General features: G+C 40.1%; 1 non-coding gene across 1 annotated transcript; it reads right to left on the bottom strand.

The window, feature by feature from the left end:
• Nucleotides 1–18,239: 18,239 nt before the first annotated feature.
• LOC115220370 lies at nt 18,240–18,346 on the bottom strand. The gene has a single exon (XR_003882517.1). It is a non-coding gene; the product is annotated as a U6 spliceosomal RNA (small nuclear RNA).
• Nucleotides 18,347–20,470: the final 2,124 nt, after the last annotated feature.

The following is a 20,470-nucleotide window of genomic DNA, read 5'->3' as shown; positions in this document are numbered from 1 at the left end:
CGGCAAAGGACTTGATAAAATAAGTACCAAGCTTAAAGAAATGTACTGGGGTCGATTCAGTCGACTAGAAATTCTTCAGGGCGATGCCCAAGCAATGTCGATATCTAATGACTGAAATAAACGAAAGGTAAAAAATATCCCCTTAAACCCTTAGGTTTAAAGATGGTTAATTGCCGTTGACAAAAATAAAATCCTATTCCATTTATATTTCTTTATTGCCCACAGGGGACTAAACCTAGAGGGGACAAACAATGACAGACAAAGGGAATAAATAAGTCAATTACATCGACTCCAGTGCGTAACTGGTACTTATTTAATCGACCCCGAAAGGATGAAAGGCAAAGTTGACCTCGGCGGAATTTGAACTCAGAACGTAACGAACCGTCCCAATATCCTCAGGTTCCCAACAACGATCTGAACTGGAACACATAGCATATCGTAACCGATCGTGAAACACATTTAATAGTAACGAACTCAGCTTAGTAGTCTAATATTTTATTTATTGCAAATAAATAATTCCGATTGTTTTGTGTGTTTACAAACCGGAAGTCAGACTTCTGTTAAAAATTCGAAAAAGGGAGTTCTAGAAATAAGTCAGATTGAACGGTGGGAGGAAGAAATTACTAAGAATTTCTTTAAATGATTTAATAGATGGGTAAATATGTATGCCTCTCTTGAATCGCTCAGAAACAAATATATAAACAAAGGAAAATGATCGAAATTAGATCAAACAACAACAAAGGAAAATGTGCAGGTGCTCGTTGAGGGCGTTAGAAGCGTTGCAGGTTCTGTATAGTAACCCAGTTAACGTTTTAATTATTTTAGAGAGACGGGAAGGAACATGGGGTAAACCTCTATTGTTTTGGACTGCAGACACTTTAAGGTACAACAAAGCAAAGGAGAAGGAGGAAGTTCGAGATTCTGCGCAGCAAATAAAACTTTGTAGTTTGAAGGGGAGGGCAAGACATGTACAGACAGTGACGTCGCACTACTGCTGACCCCCTGACATTGACTAACGGCTGCTGCTTCTACTGCTGGGCACTAACCCCTTTGCCCCTACCGTTATTCGAGCAATTCAAGTTGATTGACCTTAATATATCCCGTATTCTTTGTAACTGTTGTCTATATATATATACATACACTAAAGACTTTATACTTCAGAGGGGGGGGGATGTTATGCGTTATTTAAAAAAAGTCTACGAAATAGGTTACAAGTTAAACTGTATTTTTTTACTGAGCAAACTTCAAACTTAATTTTTCAAATCGTAGAAATACAAGAAGTGCACTTACACTCTCATCCTCACCAGTTATGCCTACAAAACTTATTATGTACGATGCGACGTTTCTGCAGCCTAAAAAAATGAAATTACGTTGATTGTTGAATAAATAATATGAATATCGAAAGTTTCCTTTTATCAATTCATTTTATTACGAGCGGGCTACCTCGAAGTATCTAGGAAGAAATAAAACTTATGGCTGTTAACTAAATTGCCATGTAAACATTACACACACACACGCACCCGTCTCGTTCAAATTTTCTTTAATTAGATGCAATGAGAACTTTCAATGAAATAAGACTTATTCGAGTCAAATGTATTTCTTAAAAATTTTAACTTGAACTTTTCGTCGTTATTCTATAGGAAGCCTTAAACTTTATAAAGTTTAATTTCTTTTTTAAAAATACTTCAGATGCCTTTCAAAAGTTATTCTGGTGAGAGATGGTTAATTGCCATTGATCAAAAAAAAAAAAGCTTTCATCTCTGCGAGCTGGTGCGTGAACCGCTACGCAGTTATTCGAGCAGCTAAAAATAACAGCCAAGTCTCCTTCAAACTATATCTTTATCATTTTAAATGATATTAATAGGGTGGGGTAATATAGTGCAGTGTGTCCTTTATATGTAAAATGATGAGATAGTCACACAAGAACATCTTTAATCGTGTTTACTAACTTGAGGCTATCCAGCAGTAAGCATTTAATACTAAACTGCATAATTTCCATTGTCTGTCAGAGCGATGATGACATGAGGCTTTATAGAAACAAACAAGATGGAATGAATTTGTTTGCTTTTAAGTAGAATACTACTGAATACCTAAACTGCCTTACTTTAACCAGTTGTGAGGAATAGCTTTCAGGCTTTCGTGAAAACTTATAAAATGTATTAGATCATGCAGATTATTTGATCTTCTCAGTACTAGAAACTAACGTCATACGTGCCATGAGAATGTTCGTGATTTGTACAAGAATTAACAAAATCTGCTAAGAATTTTCAAACTTTAGATTCAATGCGTAATATGTTGTTTATATGTTTATATGACCACTAACTACCAATACTGAACGTTTTCCATTTTCTGCCCCAGAAAATGTTATTTTGCAACGTACTCATGTTTTTTTTTTTAATATTTTGCAAATCATCCTGTTTTTATAGATTAGTATTTTCAGTGACATGACTTGGGGTTATTTTGTTATAGTTTAACCAGCGTTAAATATTGTTTATGATAATCCGTGTCTGATGGGGAGGATATACTTTTATCCTATGGTTCATCTATTGATAGATGTTTACTATATTAAATTCACTAACTGACCTTTCAATACAAGTGTAATGACACACGTGTATATTTTCTATCAGCCAGGGCTGACTGAGGTGAGTATAGTTAATGATTAACGTGAATTATTGGAGGTTAGAGAGAACATAGAGGCAAAGATAGTCGCTGGTACCGTTGGAATAGAAGTCCAGTAGGGTAGAGTTTGTGGAAAAGGCTTTTGAATGGGTTCAGAGAGGTGAGATGCAACAAACTTGAGAAATGTATTGACTGGAATTAATAGGAAGGGAATGAAATTACAAAGGTCCGAAAAGTTATATATATATTATATATATATATATATATAAAGTAAATAGATAACAAGTTAATAATGTGTTTGTGCGAGTAACCTGGAAGTTTGCCTGTCAAATTTCTTTCATAGATGTGGACTAGTAAGTTTACTTCAAAAGAAAATTAAAGTACCTTAGCTTTCGGAGAAATACTTTGAGAAAATCTTTATTTAGAATTGATGCAACACACTGAATTTTTATTTCCTATCCGTTTGGCATAACTGCAGATTGGTGCTCCACCCAGTCAACATAGTTTAGGCATGGCTCTCTGAATATTTTTAAATGACGTTTTGTAGCAATACAGTTTGAGAGAGTAAATTACATAATGATAATGTTTTAAAGACAAAAAAAAAAGTAAAATTGCTGAAAATGTGCCAGCAAAATTTCATTGAATGATGTATTTTGCAAAAAGGCATGAGGAAACAAAGTCGAGGAGCTCCAATCTGAACTTATGCCATTAGCTTCCCCATTTATGCACGTTTGTTCCAAAAGACTATTAAATTCATTGTTTTATACATTTCTATTCATAGTTCCTTCGACGTTGTTCCATCCTGTGCGTTGTTTTTATCTCTAATTGTTATTTATGGAAGTAAGAAACAACCGCCCCCCTGTTAACAGTTGTACGAAGCAAAACAACGCAATAGTTTTGTAAACAACATAAAGCACATGTAAACCAAATCCCAAGTACAAACAACAGACTGCAAACTGTTGCACGTAACTGAAATCACACACATACCACAGAGAGTGAACCGACACAACCCAAGCAAAAGAGGCAGGTCTCTAAGAAGTCATTCGACCTGCTAGAAATAGAAGCTAAATTTACACACATACACACATACAGAGAGGAGAATGTGAACCTATGTAAAGAAAAAAAAAGAGGATGGTCACGTCTGGAACATGGTAGATCATTAGCTTGTTCGATTAGGGTTGGCCTGTAGCTAAATAGCAGCTACTACCGCGTGTCCTGAAACTGCAGTAAACAACCAGGCATAGTTGTAATTATCCCAATACCAAAACCTATTGTGAAGAAACAAATTTCTATATTGGTAGAGCCGTAAAGTAACAAGGTGAAATGTGGGTGTGTTCTTTTCAGTTCTGTGAGATATGTGTGTGCGTGTGGAGAGAGAGAAAAAGAGAGAGAGAGCAGTGTGTGCAGGTAGCCAGGTAGGCAAGCAGACAGGTATATCTGTAGCATGTAGAAAAAATGTTTGGCAAGTTACCCACTTGAGTCGTGTAGGGTGGTGCAGCGGCGAAGGCAGAAAAAAAGTATCGGATAAGTAAACATGGGTGGATTATATTTCTGGCCCTTAAAGACAAAGGCTCGTCCAGTTTACAGGGCAGTCATACCATAAACAAGTAGAGATTAGGACAGAGAAGAGGAGATGACTCCAACACCCAATGCACACTATTTACATGTGTGTGTGTGTGTCCGTGTGTCCGTTCTTTCCGTGTATGCTCTACTCACTGAGAGATAGGATGTTAAGTTGTCGGGCCGAGTGGGAAGTACAGCAGTACTATAATTAATTATGGATCACTTGTTAGGTTAATATAGTTGCTGAAAGAAGTTGACAGCACTGAGCAACAATAACTGTTGTAATCACCATCATCATCATCATCGTCATCATCAGCTACAACAGAAGTATTATTGTTGCTGCTTTTGTTAACCTCCTCTTCGTTATTCACCGTCACCACCATCCCTTCCTCCTCCTCCTATATCACCCCCACCGCCACCACCATCATCACTGTCATACGTGACATTGTCATCCACTTCTTAAGTGTCAACATCAGCATCGTTAGCATAGCATAAGTTTGAGTTTTTTATTCCTGAGACAACAACAGTCAACAACTAAGTACTGCTTGGGTTGTGATGATTAAACTGTTAAAGGCTTCAACAACCGAAGCAATGAAAACAGTTTTGATGTTATTAAAAGGCGTCACCAACTTTAAATATATCAACAGATCTGTTACGTTTGATTATGTAACTAATCAAAAATAGGACACTCACACACGCACAGTTGCAGATTCAGAAAAAAGGCGAACGTCCCATCGGACAGAAATGTTATTTTTGATCACTAATTATATGTAACTTACATAATATATAAGAAGTGGGCTATACAAGATCATAGTTTTGGTAGAAGTATTACAGTGGATTATAGTAGATCATTTTATATTTAGTGACTCTTTCTCTCTTTTACTTGTTTCAGTCATTTGACTGCGGCCATGCTGGAGCACCGCCTTTAGTCGAGCAAATCGACCCCGGGACTTATTCTTTGTAAGCCCAGTACTTATTCTATCGGTCTCTTTTGCCGAACCGCTAAGTGACGGGGACGTAAATACACCAGCATCGGTTGTCAAGCAATGCTAGGGGGACAAACACAGACACACAAACACACACACACACATACATATATATATACAGGCTTCTTTCAGTTTCTGTCTACCAAATCCACTCACAAGGCATTGGTCGGCCCGGGGCTATAGCAGAAGACACTTGCCCAAGATGCCACGCAGTGGGACTGAACCCGGAACCATGTGGTTGGTAGACAAGCTACTTACCACACAGCCACTCCTACGCCTATGACATAGTAAGATTGTAAACTCCGTAGTGAAGTGGTAATTAATCTTGTCAATTATAAGGACGGCTGTTTATCAGTGAATTTTCGTAAACAATAGAGCTTATAGGGAAATCTATGGCTAACTTAAAGCTTATTGTCTATCAGTCCACTATAGATTTCGTAGGTTATAACAGTTTCTCATTGGGGGAGTCAAAATCTCTCACTTCCTGAGGGTGGATCTATGAAGACTGAAAATGGGTGAATGAAAATACCATATTTAATAAAATCAAGATGGTTTTAAACTTTTAAACTTAACCAGCACCATGGCAATGAGAGAAGAATTATATGGGCAAAACAAATCCCTAATTATTATTTTTTTTATGGGGTAAGGGTGGGTCAGTTTGAGAACCTCTGGGTTCTAGTGAGTGTGAGTAGACTATTTTTTTTTTTTGGAAGCCACTCCAAACAAGGTGGCAAGCAACTAACAATAAAACATTCTTCAACTTAGGGAAGCACTCCGTCGGTTACGACGACAAGGGTTCCGGTTGATCCGATCAACGGAACAGCCTGCTCGTGAAATTAACGTGTAAGTGGCTGAGCACTCCACAGACACGTGTACCCTTAACGTAGTTCTCGGGGATATTCAGCGCGACACAGAGAGTGACAAGGCCGGCCCTTTGAAATACAGGTACAACAGAAACAGGAAGTAAGAGTGAGAGAAAGTTGTGGTGAAAGAGTACAGCAGGGATCACCACCATCCCCTGCCGGAGCATCATGGAGCTTTAGGTGTTTTCGCTCAATAAACACTCACAACGCCCGGTCTGGGAATTGAAACCGCGATCCTATGACCACGAGTCCGCTGCCCTAACCACTGGGCCATTGCGCCTCCACATTCTTCAACTAACCACTTAGTATGATGGGAGTACCAGAGAAAAGGAAAGAAAAAAATCTAATGAGAATCTGCCCGAAGAATTATAAAATAATTAATGCAAGAATTAAAAGAGTTAAGATTGTATTTATCTATGGAAACAAGAAAAAAAAAGGGATCTGTAAGACAGCTGTTCAAGGACAGAAATGGCTGGAATCAAAACATTTCTTATAGGGAAGGATAACAACAGTGAAAAGGATAAATTGGAGAAAGATGAGCTACATGACTAGTAATTTTAAGAGGAGAAAGTTCAATGGAATTATTTATGGAATAGGGATAAGGAATCAATGTCCAGGTGGCGTGAGAATGGTTAAAGTTTAGCTGTCAAAACAGAACCAATGATATTGGAAATATACTTCTGAACTTGATTAAAGTAAGAAAGAACATCAGCAGGATACCAGCTGAAATGTAGCAAAGGGATTCCTTTGTGAATAAAGCATTTATAGATATTGAAGAATGCATTTTCTGCAAGGAAGTTGATAATCAATCTCAATATAGAGACTCAACTTTCATAGGTCTATTATAGTGACATAGAGCGGTGGAGGCGCAATGGCCCAATGGTTAGGGCAGCAGACTCGTGGTCATAGGGTCGCGGTTTCGATTCCCAGACCGGGCGTTGTGAGTGTTTATTCAGCGAAAACACCTAAAAGCTCCACGAGGCTCCGGCAGGGGATGGTGGTGATCCCTGCTGTACTCTTTCACCACAACTTTCTCTCACTCTTACTTCCTGTTTCTGTTGTACCTGTATTTCAAAGGGCCGGCCTTGTCACTCTCTGTGTCACGCTGAATATCCCCGAGAACTGCGTTAAGGGTACACGTGTCTGTGGAGTGCTCAGCCACTTACACGTTAATTTCACGAGCAAGCTGTTCCGTTGATTCGGATCAACCGGAGCCCTCGTCGTCGTAACCGACGGAGTGCTTCCACATAGTGACATAGACTACAGTAGGATCATCATCATCATCACCATCATTTCAATGTTCACATTTCCTTGCTTGTATCACTTGGATGCAGTCTATTGAGGCAGGTTTTCTTTGACCAGGTGTGCTTCTTCATACCCAACTCTCACCTGTTTCCATGCAAGGTAACTTTTCCCCATGGCCAGACATGTTTTTCATAGAAGACTGGAAATGAACAAATTTGCTTGTATTATATATATACTCTTACTCTTTACTCTTTTACTTGTTTCAGTCATTTGACTGCGGTCATGCTAGAGCACCGCCTTTAGTCGAGCAAATCGACCCCAGGACTTATTCTTTGTAAGCCCAGTACTTATTCTATCGGTCTGTTTTGCCGAACCGCTAAGTGACGGGGACGTAAACACACCAGCATCGGTTGTCAAGCAATGCTAGGGGGACAAACACAGACACACAAACATACACACATATATATATACATACATATATACGACGGGCTTCTTTCAGTTTCCGTCTACCAAATCCACTCACAAGGCATTGGTTGGCCCGAGGCTATAGCAGAAGACACTTGCCCAAGATGCCATGCAGTGGGACTGAACCCGGAACCATGTGGTTGGTATATATAAATATACAAACTGAGACAAGAACACAAAACATTTAGAAGACGATACAAAAAACACGGACGGGACATTCGAAGCTTTCAATCTTCAGTCAAGAACCGGATCATCCTCGCAATTTCGGCTGATTAACCTTGAGATTGCTCCAATCTGGCCAGCCCCAAGGAAAAACTAAGCTAAGGGCATTTAGATTCCTTGGAAAAAAGCTCCGAATGTATACAAAACAAGGATAGAAAAATGGACAATGTTACACGAATATGAATACAAAAATAATATGTGAAAACAATAATAATAATAATAATAACAATAACAGGACGTCACAAACAGGCGTCTTTTGACTTAGACGAATTAAACTCAGCTGGCGTGTTAGGAATGTGCCTTGGGGCAGAGAAAAAAAATGTTGATGTTACCACTGCCAGACCGCTGCCAGACCCAAAAGGCCAGTAGTCAGTCACGTGTGAAGAGAAGCGAGAGGAAAAGAGGGACAGAGGAATTAAGGAGAAGGAGAAGAGAGAGAGAGAGCGAGAAAAAAACACAGGGACAAAGTGAAGAGCAAAGAAATGTAGGAGAAGGGGAAGAGACAGTGTTGTAGAGTCGTACCAAGTGTTGTAGAATCATACTTACATATAAGAGAGAGGGTACGTACGCCGCTATATATATATATATATATATATAAATACAAACTAGGACAAGAACGCAAAACAGAAGACAGTACAAAAAACGGGACATTCGAAGCCTTCAATCTTCAGTCAAGAACCGGATCATCCTCGCAATTTCAGCTGATTAACCTTGAGATTGCTCCGATCTGGCCAGCCCCAAGGAAAAACTAAGCTAAGGGCATTAGATTCCTTGGAAAAAAGCTCCGAATGTATACAAAACAAGGACAGAAAAACGGATTATGTTACACGAATAAGAATACAAAAATAATACATATATATACACTAGAATAAATGTCCCTTTTTGTCTAGCTAGAAGGATTTGCACCATAATATCAGACACAAACACCTGACACACACGTCTCCAGGAACTTAGAACCACACTCATAAATAGAAACTATCCACAGCCCCTAATAGACAGTGCAATCCAACGGGCACTTAAATTAAGTATGGAAGACCTGAGACAAACAAAACCAAAAAAGAAAGAACAATTAAAAACCCTTCCCTACATCTCTACACACAACCCACTTAATAATGAGGCCTTCAGCACCATACTACAAAGCACAGCCCTACTAAAGGGAGACCCAAAGATGAACCGGATCCTCGAAACACACACCATCATTAAAAGTAAACGGCAACCAAAATCCTTGAAAAGGATTTTAACCCAAGCTAAACTGCACTCAACATCAACCACAAAACCAGCAGTTAGAAAATGTGGAAGGCCCAACTGCTGAATCTGTGTCATCTTGGTAGAAGGTTCAGAATTTATACTAGAACAAGGCCATCAGTTCACCATTAGAACAAACTTCACCTGTGCATCAGAAAACTTAATTTACGTCTTAACATGCACAGGCTGCAATAGGCAATATATAGGCCATACAAAAAATAGCTTACGTAACAGGATGGCGGTGCATAAATCACAAATTAGAAACCCTGAATACCGGAAAATACCGGTCAGCGGACACATAGATAGATGTGCTGCAAATGAAAATCCGAAATTTACAACTTACCCACTTTACAAATTCAGTGACAGCGTAACCTTCACACAACGCCAAAATAAAGAACTTTATTTCATCAAAAAATTTAGACCAAGTTTGAACACCCTAGGCCAGGAATATTAAAACAAAACATTGGTCTTCCGAAAAAGAAAAATGAAATTCTACCACAACCACTACGACTGCTCCCACTAGCACTACTACTACAACCACCGTGGTCACTACCATTGCTGCTACGATCAACAGCCTCCTACTGCTACGGCCACAGTGAGAGAATTAAAATAGTGGAGGTGGGGGAATTACAATTTCTCAGATCCTTAAACAGTCACTCCCACTGGCAGTGGTATGTCTTAGGGAATGATGAATTTATAAAAAGATTTTTTCTCTGCGAGCGGATCTGATTTTGATTCGTTAAAAAATTGATGACGTTTTACCTCTGTGGTCAAGCTTGTCGTTCTGCTTGGTTGGTTTCCTTACAAGATACAGTTATGGGTCAGTTCTGATTTTGATTCGTTAAAAAATTGATGACGTTTTTCTTCCTTCGTCTAGCTTGTCGTCCTGCTTGGTTGGTTTCCTAACAGGATACAGTTATGGGTCTTTTCCTTATATTCGTTGAAGTTTGGTTTTGATTGGTTTGGAATTATATGACGTCAGTGAACAGTACCAGAGAACCGACCCCCTCTCTTATTTCCCCCTCTCACTCTCCCCACAACCCCCACTCTACCCCAACCCCCAGCCGAACCCACACCCCACCTGGGCTTTCCCCAATCTCGCCTCCCCACCTCCCCACAACATCACAGCACACTACACTACACCATACAACATTACACATCACATCACAACACACCACCCACACACCCACGGCACACACCCATCCCCACATCTCCACACCCACACATACATACACACACACAAGTCCAGACCACCAGCCCTCTTTCACACGCACATACATACTCTCTTATACACACACGCGCCTTTGTGTTGGCGGCACCTTCGTTTTGGAAGTCACTCGACCCTGTTATCTCCCCTGCTGTCCGTCTAGCGTCTGACCGCTGCCTGAAATCAGGACGCCATGATAGATCGTTAGCCACTACACGCTTTTTTTTCTCTCCTTGTTTTTTTTTGTTTATCTTTCTGTCGAAGAGCGTAGGCTCGAAACGTAAAAGACTTTTTCTATTCCCGAGCACTATACTAATACATTTGTTTGTTTGTACTCCACTTGCCTTCGTCTTTTGTTTATTTTTGTAAACCTTCCCGTTATATATATATATATATATATATATATATATATGTATAAAAAAGGTGTAGGTAGAAAAAAAAAGAAAAGGTGTAGGTAGAAACTCTATAAGGTGTACCAAGTGTAAGCTATGGACACATAAGAGGTGTAGCAATGTCAAAGGAAGGCTAACTAGAAAAATAGTTTTTGTCTGTGGCAGATGCTCAGGAGCAATAAACACTGAAAATGTGCAGAGACCAACTTCTACCACGTTCCAGGGAGAAAAACTAGAAGTAGTTGATAGCTTCCGCTACCTAGGTGACCAAGTCAGTAGCGGGGATGGGGGTGCTGAAAGTGTAACTACTAGAGTAAGAATAGCCTGGGCAAAGTTTAGAGAGCTCTTACCCCTGCTGTTGACAAAAGGCCTCTTGCTCAGAGTAAAAGGCAGGCTGTATGATGCATGTGTACGTACAGCCATGCTACATGGTAGTGAAACATGGGCTGTGACTGCTGAGGATATGCGTAAGCTCGCAAGAAATGAAGCCAGTATGCTCCGATGGATGTGTAATGTCAGTGTTCATAATCGACAGAGTGTAAGTACCTTGAGAGAAAAGTTGGACCTAAGAAGCATCAGTTGTGGTGTGCAAGAGTGACGTCTGCGCTGGTACGGGCATGTGACAAGAATGGGTGAAGATAGTTGTGTGCAAAAGTGCCATACCCTAGCAGTTGAGGGAACCTGTGGAAGAGGTAGACCCAGGAAAACCTGGGACGAGGTGGTGAAGCACGACCTTCGAACTTTAGGTCTCACCAAGGAAATGACTAGAGACCGAGACCTATGGAAGTATGCTGTGCGTGAGAAGACCCGGCAAGACCAGTGAGAACAGTCAAAATCAAACCAAATCAAATCAGATATCAGAAAGCAGAACCAAAATTGAGGTCGATCAACATCAGTGGAAATTGCAGCTGTGGTTAAGCGAACCATCCGATCGTGGTCGTTGTCGGAGCTGCCCCGTCTGGCCTCCGTGCCGGTGGCACATAAAAGCACCATCCGTTCGTGTCTGCTGCCAGCCTCGCCTAGCCCCCATGCCGGTGGAACGTAAAAGCACCATCCACTCGTGTCTGTTGCCAGCCTCGCCTGGCCCTTGTGCCGGTGGCACGTAAAAGCACCATCCGTCCGTGTCCGATGCCAGCCTCGCCTGGCCCCCGTGCCGGTGGCACGTAAAAGCACCATCCGTTCGTGGCCGTTTGCCAGCTCTGTCTGGAACCTGTGCAGGTGGCACGTAAAAAGCACCCACTACACTCACGGATAGGTTGGCGTTAGGAAGGGCATCCAGCCGTAGAAACACTGCCAGATCTGACTGGGCCTGATGAAGCCTTCTGGCTTCACAGACCCCAGTTGAACCATCCAACCCATGCTAGCATGGAAAATGGACGCTAAATGATGATGATGATGATGATGATATGAGTGGCTGTGTGGTAAGTAGCTTGTTTACCAACCACATGGTTCCGGGTTCAGTCCCACTGCATGGCACCTTGGGCAAGTGTCTTCTACTATAGCCTCGGGTTGACCAAAGCCTTGTGAGTGGATTTGGTAGACGGAAACTGAAAGAAGCCCATCGTATATATGTATATATATATGCGTGTGTGTGTTTGTGTGTCTGTGTTTGTCCCCCTAACATTGCTTGACAACCGATGCTGGTGTGTTTATGTCCCTGTTACTTAGCGGTTCGGCAAAAGAGACCGATAAAATAAGTACTGGGCTTACAAAAGAATAAGTCCCGGGGTCGAGTTGCTCGATTAAAGGCGGTGCTCCAGCATGGCCGCAGTCAAATGACTGAAACAAGTAAAAGAGTATACATACATACTTACAATGAGCTTCTTTTGGTTTCTGTCAACCAAATCCACTTACAAGGCTTTGATCAGCCCAGGGCTCTTGTAGAAGACACCTGTCCATGATGCCATGCAGTTGGAAGTGGAAAGCAAGTTTCTTAACCACACAGCCACGTAAGCACCTATCATATTATAGACACCATAATGTCATAAAAATGTACCAATTGGCTATAGCAGATTAAAGGTATAGTTGCATGAGAGTATATCAGTGAATTATGATAAATCATTATAGGTTATGATGATATGGTGATAATGCTGTGGATTACAGTGGATTATGAAAGGAATTCTAAGCATTTCTACATCACTTATGTAGAAGGACTGGACTGAGTCAATTATAGGATACTATCATTGTGAGACAATGGAAAATACTTGGCCATGACGAGACCTATGAGGAGAGCATTAAGTGTCTTTCTCAAGTGGAGGCCAGAAAGAGGGCATAGGAAGTGAAATAGTTTTGTTAAAGTCTGGTCGAGTACTGTAGAGGAAGACCTAGCAGATAAGGGCTTGGTATGGCTTGGGAGCAGGCTCATGACAGGACTTGCATTTGTACTAGGTAGAGCTCTTATTACCCAATGGGTCGTGGTAAGTGTGAGGAATGAAGACTAATGTAATAAATTGTAATGCTATGCCACTATTTTTGAAAGCTATTGTAGATCATAGACATTGTAATGATATAGATGTATGGTGGTGGGTTGTAATAAATGATGGAGATAGGGAAATGTGGTTAGCATCAGGAAGGACATCCAACTATAGAAATTATACTAAAGCTGACACTGGGGCATGATAGAGCTCTGTGACTCGTTGAATTCTGTCAAACTGTCCAGCCTATGCCAGCAATGGAAAATGGATGTTAAGTGTTGATGATGATATACCAGTATATCAGTGCACAAAAACAAATTATAGTGACATGGAGTATCTTACTGGATCATAGTAAATTTTAGGCTTTAGAACATCATTGGTTCATATGTAGAAACTATGAAATGATATCAGTGCCTTTATTTAGAGCCAATGATTTTTTTTTTCATCTGGTAATTTCCTGGCTTGATTTGTTTTCTATTTTCCACTTCTATAGCTAACTTTAGAGATATATAAAATTAACCTGCATTTAATTTTATGTATCCATCAGATGGAGATGGAGGTCCTGAATAATGCTGGACAAATGAGTTGATTCACCAAGTTGTTGCTGGTGTAGTCGCTGGAACTGGCTGTGTCGCTCTGTGGTCAGTGGTCTAAAACCAAAGACGCTCGACTCGATGAATCACTGTGCTTTATAGCAAATTATAGGCTCAAATGGAGATATAGAAAAACTGTCACAGGACCTTATCAGAAGGCTGCGATTGGTTGGGTTGCACATTGGCACGGGATAGAGCAAGATACAAACTGCACCAAATCCAACCAATCAGAGTAGTGTACACAACAGGGCCCAAGCGGCCAAAGGTTAGCTGTTATCTGCTACATCCGTGTTTATGTTATATATGAGAAAGAGAGAGAATTTCACTAAGCATCCACTACATATTGATGATGTTGATGATATACCAGTATATCAGTGCACAAAAACAAATTATAGTGACATGGAGTATCTTACTGGACCATAGTAAATATTAGGCTTTAGAACATCATTGGTTCATATGTAGAAACTATGAAATGATATCAGTGCCTTTATTTGGAGCCAATGATTTTTTTTTTTTCATCTGGTAATTTCCTGACTTGATTTGTTTTCTATTTTCCACTTCTATAGCTAACTTTAGAGATATATAAAATTAACCTGCATTTAATTTTATATATCCATCAGATTATAATGAAATATAACCAGGTGCACATGCAGGCACACAGGTACACATTGGCATTAGCCCTTTTGATACCAACCCAGCTGAAACCGGCTCTGGCTCTGAAGTACAAATGTCTTGCTTTCATAAGTTTTGAATTAAAATCTTCTACCAAACCTTATTCGTAATTTATGTTCCTAACAGTTAGCTAATGATAACTTAGCTATTTTACTAAATTCTTTGTTATATTTAAAATTAATTGAAAGAAACAAAGCATCTCAAACTAAATACAGTTACAAAAGGGTTAATTAAACGATGCCATGTGAAATAAGACTACTGTATTGTTTGAATATAACTATACCAGCTACAAGTAGGAAGTAATTATCAAATGTTCCAAAGATCAATAAAAATATCACATATGAATCAAATCTGAATGATAACATTTTCCAATAAGATTGAACTTTTCTTTTTGTTTACACTTAAATATTAACAGTCAAGTGTTTTTATTTTATTTTTGCCATTCCCTCTTCATGACCAATAAATTTCATTGACATAATGAAACTGTTAATTAACATTATAAATAGGAAAATGGGAAGGGTGTGATTATCACTAAGAGAAGGAAACCTTGAACTTGTTTCACTGTCTGTAAGTGTTTTGCCTTTCTTTAATTTAATATCAAATTCTCATGTGAACGCATGAAGTAGTCCATCAAGTGTCACATACGGCAGTGTAAACTCTTGTCATTAGCTTTTATCTTGCTAAACTGACATTGTTTTATTGTGTCAATGTCAATTAATAATGTTTAAAAAATAAAATAAAAAAGAAACCGATTTTTGAGGCATGCACGAATATATATGTCTGTGTCGGTGTGTGAATGTGTGTGCATATTTGTGTATGTGTGAACATCCTTCATTCCTTTTTTTCAACTGTAGAAACACGGACCAGTGACATATCATGATAGCACTACCTGAGCAATAATGGACTGAAGTGTGTGCACTTAGTGTTGACTTAGTAAGTGTATGGTTCTCTCACAGAAGTTTTTAACAGAGTAAGAACTATTATAAAGGACACTTTGAATTGCAAAACGATAACACACATACAAATATTTTATAATCTTTACTTTAGCATGTGTCTACTTTATAACATGTGATGATTTTACTCTCAAAGTCTAATAATCTTAGCATAAACTTTAAACTGCATCAGTAAATATAACCATCAACAATACGGGTAAGGAAAATAGTTCAAGAGAGAATTGGTTTCACATATTAATTTCAAATACAGTAGAACATTTACTTATTTAATATAAAGAGTTGAAAACAGTAACAAAAAAATAAAACTGATTAACTAAGATTATTCATGCAGTTAGTAAACAAAAAAAACCAACTCTAGGAGGTTTTTAAGATGCACTTACATACATACATACATACATACATACATACATACATACATACATACATACATATGTACACACACACAGAGCAAAGGAGGCACAAGCACTTTCACACATGTATACACATGACAGAACTTCTATACACCAAATTCACTCACAAGACTAGTAGAAGACACTTGTCCAAAGTGCTGCATAGTGGAACTGAAGCCATACACACACACACACATCTATCTATATATATATATATATATACACACACACACACACACACACATACAGACAGACAGACATGAACAATTGTCTCCCTAAACAGGCTAGTGAGGGAGACAATTACAGCAAAATCAATTGAATGAAATTCTGTAAAACCTATGGAATCCAACACATAATATTTGGTACACTATACTGCTTACCAGGGGCAGGTTGATGCATGACGACAGTTTTCTTGAGATTGACTGTCAATTCTAAGGCAGTGCAAGCATCAGAGAATGCATTCAAAATGTGTTGCATATCAATCTCTGTGTGCTACAAGCTCACAATCATCAGCATACAAAAGGTCTCTTATGACAGAGGTAAATATCTTTGTTTTTGCAGCAAGGCGCCTGATATTAAATATGCTGCCAGAGGTTCGTTAATGGACGTTAACACCATATCTGCAGTTTCTGAATGCAATACAGAACACCATTGTGAAATATTTGGAAAATAGGGTCGGTGCCAGAATATCCACCTGTTTCACTCCATTTTGTATTGAAATGGGCTCCGATTTCTTCCCTCTAACTATTAATAGATATGGCAATGTGGATGATGAAGTTCCATATAGAATTAGGAAAGCAAGTGTTGCTTTTGGAAGGCTAGAAAAGCGCCTCTGGAGTCGGCGAGACATATACAGAAAGACAAAGATAAAGGTGTACAAGGCATGTGTGCTCTCTTCTCTTCTATATGTTTGCGAGACGTGGGTCACATATCGATACCACCTTAAACATCTGGAACGTTTCCATCAGATGTGCCTCAGATGGATCGATAGCATTAAGTGGAAGGACCGCATCAGTGATCTTGAAATACTCGAAGGCTCTTGGTGTGTAAGTATAGAAGCTCTTGTGTTAAAGCAAAGGCTCAGATGGAGTGGTCATCTGGTCAGAATGAAGGATTCAAGGATGCCAAAACAACTCTTTTATGGAGAGTTAGCTAAAGGAGAATGACCTCCACATAAATCAAAGAAGAGGTATAATGACTTGCTGAAGGCTTCCTTAAGAGCTGCTTGCATCTCTCCTGACACATGGGAAGGCATAGCTATTGATCGTAGCAGGTGGAGAAGGATTGTGCATGAGGGGACAGCCGCGTTTGAGAAATCTCGAGTTGCACATGAGAAAGTAAGGAGGGATGTCAGGAAGGGCATCGCTGTTACACTTCCAGAAGGGAAGGGTCTTCCTTTGATTCTGACATGCAATGTCTGTGCAAGACCCTGCCTCAGTAAAGCTGGACTCATGAGTCATCTTCGTAGTCATAAAACGAGACAGATGAGTGACAACCTGGCCACTGGTGGTGGTGTAACACACCATACTAATCATATCTGTCAGGCATGTGGAAGAGAGTGTAATTCGGCAGGAGGATTTAAACGACATGCACAGGTACATGAAGCCCAGTTACAACTACAGCCGGCTATTACCAGTAAAGGTTTTAGCTGCCAAATCTGTACAAGACATTGTAGATCTTTAGCTGGGCTAAAAAGTCACATTCGATCACAGCACCAGTAACAGTTAAGCTTCGTGCAATGGCCATACTCGATAACGAGGGGGCAGCCATAATATGTATGTATGTATGTATGTATGTATGTATGTATGTAATTATGCTTGTATGTATGTATACACGACAGGATTCTTTCAATTTCTGCCTACCAAATCCACTCACAAGGCTTTGGTCATCCCAGGGCTCTAGCAGAAGACACTTGCCCAAGGTGCCACACAGTGGTACAGAACCCTGAACCATATGGTTGAGGAGCAAGCACCTTACCACACAGCCATGGCCATATTTTCAAAAAAGATTGCAAACGAGCAACAGTACTTATCTGATGGTGGCATTTCCTTGCAATCAGCATATGATGTCAAGATAGGGAGACACATACATATAGACTTGGATGTCTTGAACTGACACTATCATCACCTTTAATGGGCTGTCGTAAGCAAGTAAGCATATATGCAATGAGGTATTTTCAGTTTCTTATTTCTTTACTGCCCACAAGGGGCTACACACAGAGGAGACAAACGGATTAAGGCGATTATATCAACCCCAGTGCGTAACTGGTACTTATTTAATCGACCCCGAAAGGATGAAAGGCAAAGTCGACCTCAGCGGAATTTGAACTCAGAACGTAGAGACAGACGAAATACGGCTACGCATTTCGCCCAGCGGGCTAACGTTTCTGCCAGCTCGCCACCTTATTTTTTTTATATATGGAACGCTTCACGAATTTGCATGTCATCCTTGCACAGGGGCCATGCTAATCTTCTCTGTATCGTTCCAATTTTAGAATATGTACCGCCGTAGCTAGTACGAAATACTGCTAAGCATTTCGCCCAGAGTGCTAACGTTTCTGCCAGCTCGCCACCTTAGTACTCGCTGCAATGAGGTATTTTCAGTTTCTGTTGACCAAATCCATTGATGAAGCTTTGATCAGCCCGGGGCTTTAGTAGAAATTGCTTGCCTAAAATGGTACTGAATGGGACTGAACCCAAAATCATGTGGCTGCAAAAAAATTTATTAACTACAGTCGTGTGTGTGTGTGTTTGTAGATAGATAGACAGAGAAACAGATATATATATATAGATAGATAGATAGATAGAGAGATAGAGAGATAGATTGAGATAGATATATAGATAGATAGATAGATAGAGAGATAGAGAGATAGATAGAGAGATAGATAAATAGATAGATATAGAGGGTAAAAGAGATCTTCTTTTGTTTGTTTGCCACTGTCAGTCATAGAACTGTGGCCGATTAAACCCAGTCCTTTAACTGGTATTTATTCATATTGGTAAGAAGAATGACTAAATTCACCCTGTTGATTTCAAAGGTATGTGATGACGATGAAACCAAATTTCACGAAGTACAATGAAGTATTTTTATTTGAAAATCCCATTCTGCCACTTTACTTTGTTTCATCCATCCATTCATTCATTAATACAACCATGCACACACACACACACACACTCACACACACTCACATACACACACAACATTTGCATTTTCAAATAAACATGCATGCATACACTGTCTGTCTGTCTAGCTGTCTGTCTGTCTAGCTGTTTGTCTGTCTGTCTATGCATCTACCTATATTGTATTCATTCAGCAAGATCCTGATTATGGAACCATCTGTTGAAACATATATTTTCAGTGAGTCATTATACCAGCTTTCGCTCATTTTTTAGATTGTTAATGAATAAATTGGTAACAAAAGAAATAAGAATTTCAAGCACTGTCTGGGTTTTCATTGACGGAATGGCCCCCTTGAAATGCAATCTATAGATATACTCTTTACTCTTTACTCTTTTACTTTACTCTTTTACAGTCATTTGACTGCGGCCATGCTGGAGCACCACCTTTAGTTGAGCAAATCGACCCCGGAACTTATTCTATGTAAGCCCAGTACTTATTCTATCGGTCTCTTTTGCTGAACTGCTAAGTGACGGGGACGTAAACACACCAGCATCAGTTGTCAGGCAATGCTAGGGGGACAAACACAGACACAGAAACACACACACACATACATATATATATATACATATATACGACAGGCTTCTTTCAGTTTCCGTCTACCAAATCCACTCACAAGGCATTGGTCGGCCCGGGGCTATAGCAGAAGACACTTGCCCAAGATGCCACGCAGTGGGACTGAACCCGGAACCATGTGGTTGGTTAGCAAGCTACTTACCACACAGCCACTCCTGCGCCTATATATATATATAAAGGGAAAGTTTACGAAAATAAACAAAAGACGAAGGCAGGTGGAGTACAAACAAACAAATGTATTAGTATAGCGCTCAGGAATAGAAATAAAACAAGTCTTTTACGTTTCGAGCCTACGCTCTTCAACAGAAAGATACACAGAAAAAACAAGGAGAGAAAAAAATGCGTGTAGGAGCTAACGGTCTATCATGGCGTCCTGACTTCGGGCAGCGGTCAGACGTTAGAGGGACAGCAGGGGAGATAACAGGGTCAAGTGACTTCCAAAATGAAGGTGCCCCCAACACAAAGGTGCGTGTGCGTATAAGAGAGTATGTATGTGCGTGTGAAAGAGGGCTGGTGGTCTGGACGTGTGTGTGTATGTATGTGTGGGTGTGGAGATGTGGGGATGGGTGTGTGGGTGATGTGTTGTGATGTGATGTGATGTGTAATGTTGTATGGTGTAGTGTAGTGTGGTGTGATGTTGTGGGGAGGTGGGGGAGGCGAGAGTGGGGAAAGCACAGGTGGGGTGTGGGTTCGGCTGGGGCTGGGGTAGAGTGGGTATTGTGGGTAGATAGAGGGTGGGATTAGAGGTGAGGTATGTGGGGGAGGGGTATGGGATAGGGGTGAGGTATGTAGGGGAGATGTGTGGGATAGGGGTGAGGTGTGGGGTAGAGTAGGGATGGGTGGGTTTATGGGGGAGGGGAAGGTGCATATATGAGGAAAGAGAGGAGGA

This window comes from Octopus sinensis, linkage group LG1 (genome assembly GCF_006345805.1).
Source record: "Octopus sinensis linkage group LG1, ASM634580v1, whole genome shotgun sequence".
NCBI lineage: Eukaryota > Metazoa > Mollusca > Cephalopoda > Octopoda > Octopodidae > Octopus > Octopus sinensis.
The sequence above is the reverse complement of the archived record's forward strand: the minus strand, read 5'-3'. Positions and strand labels throughout refer to the sequence as shown.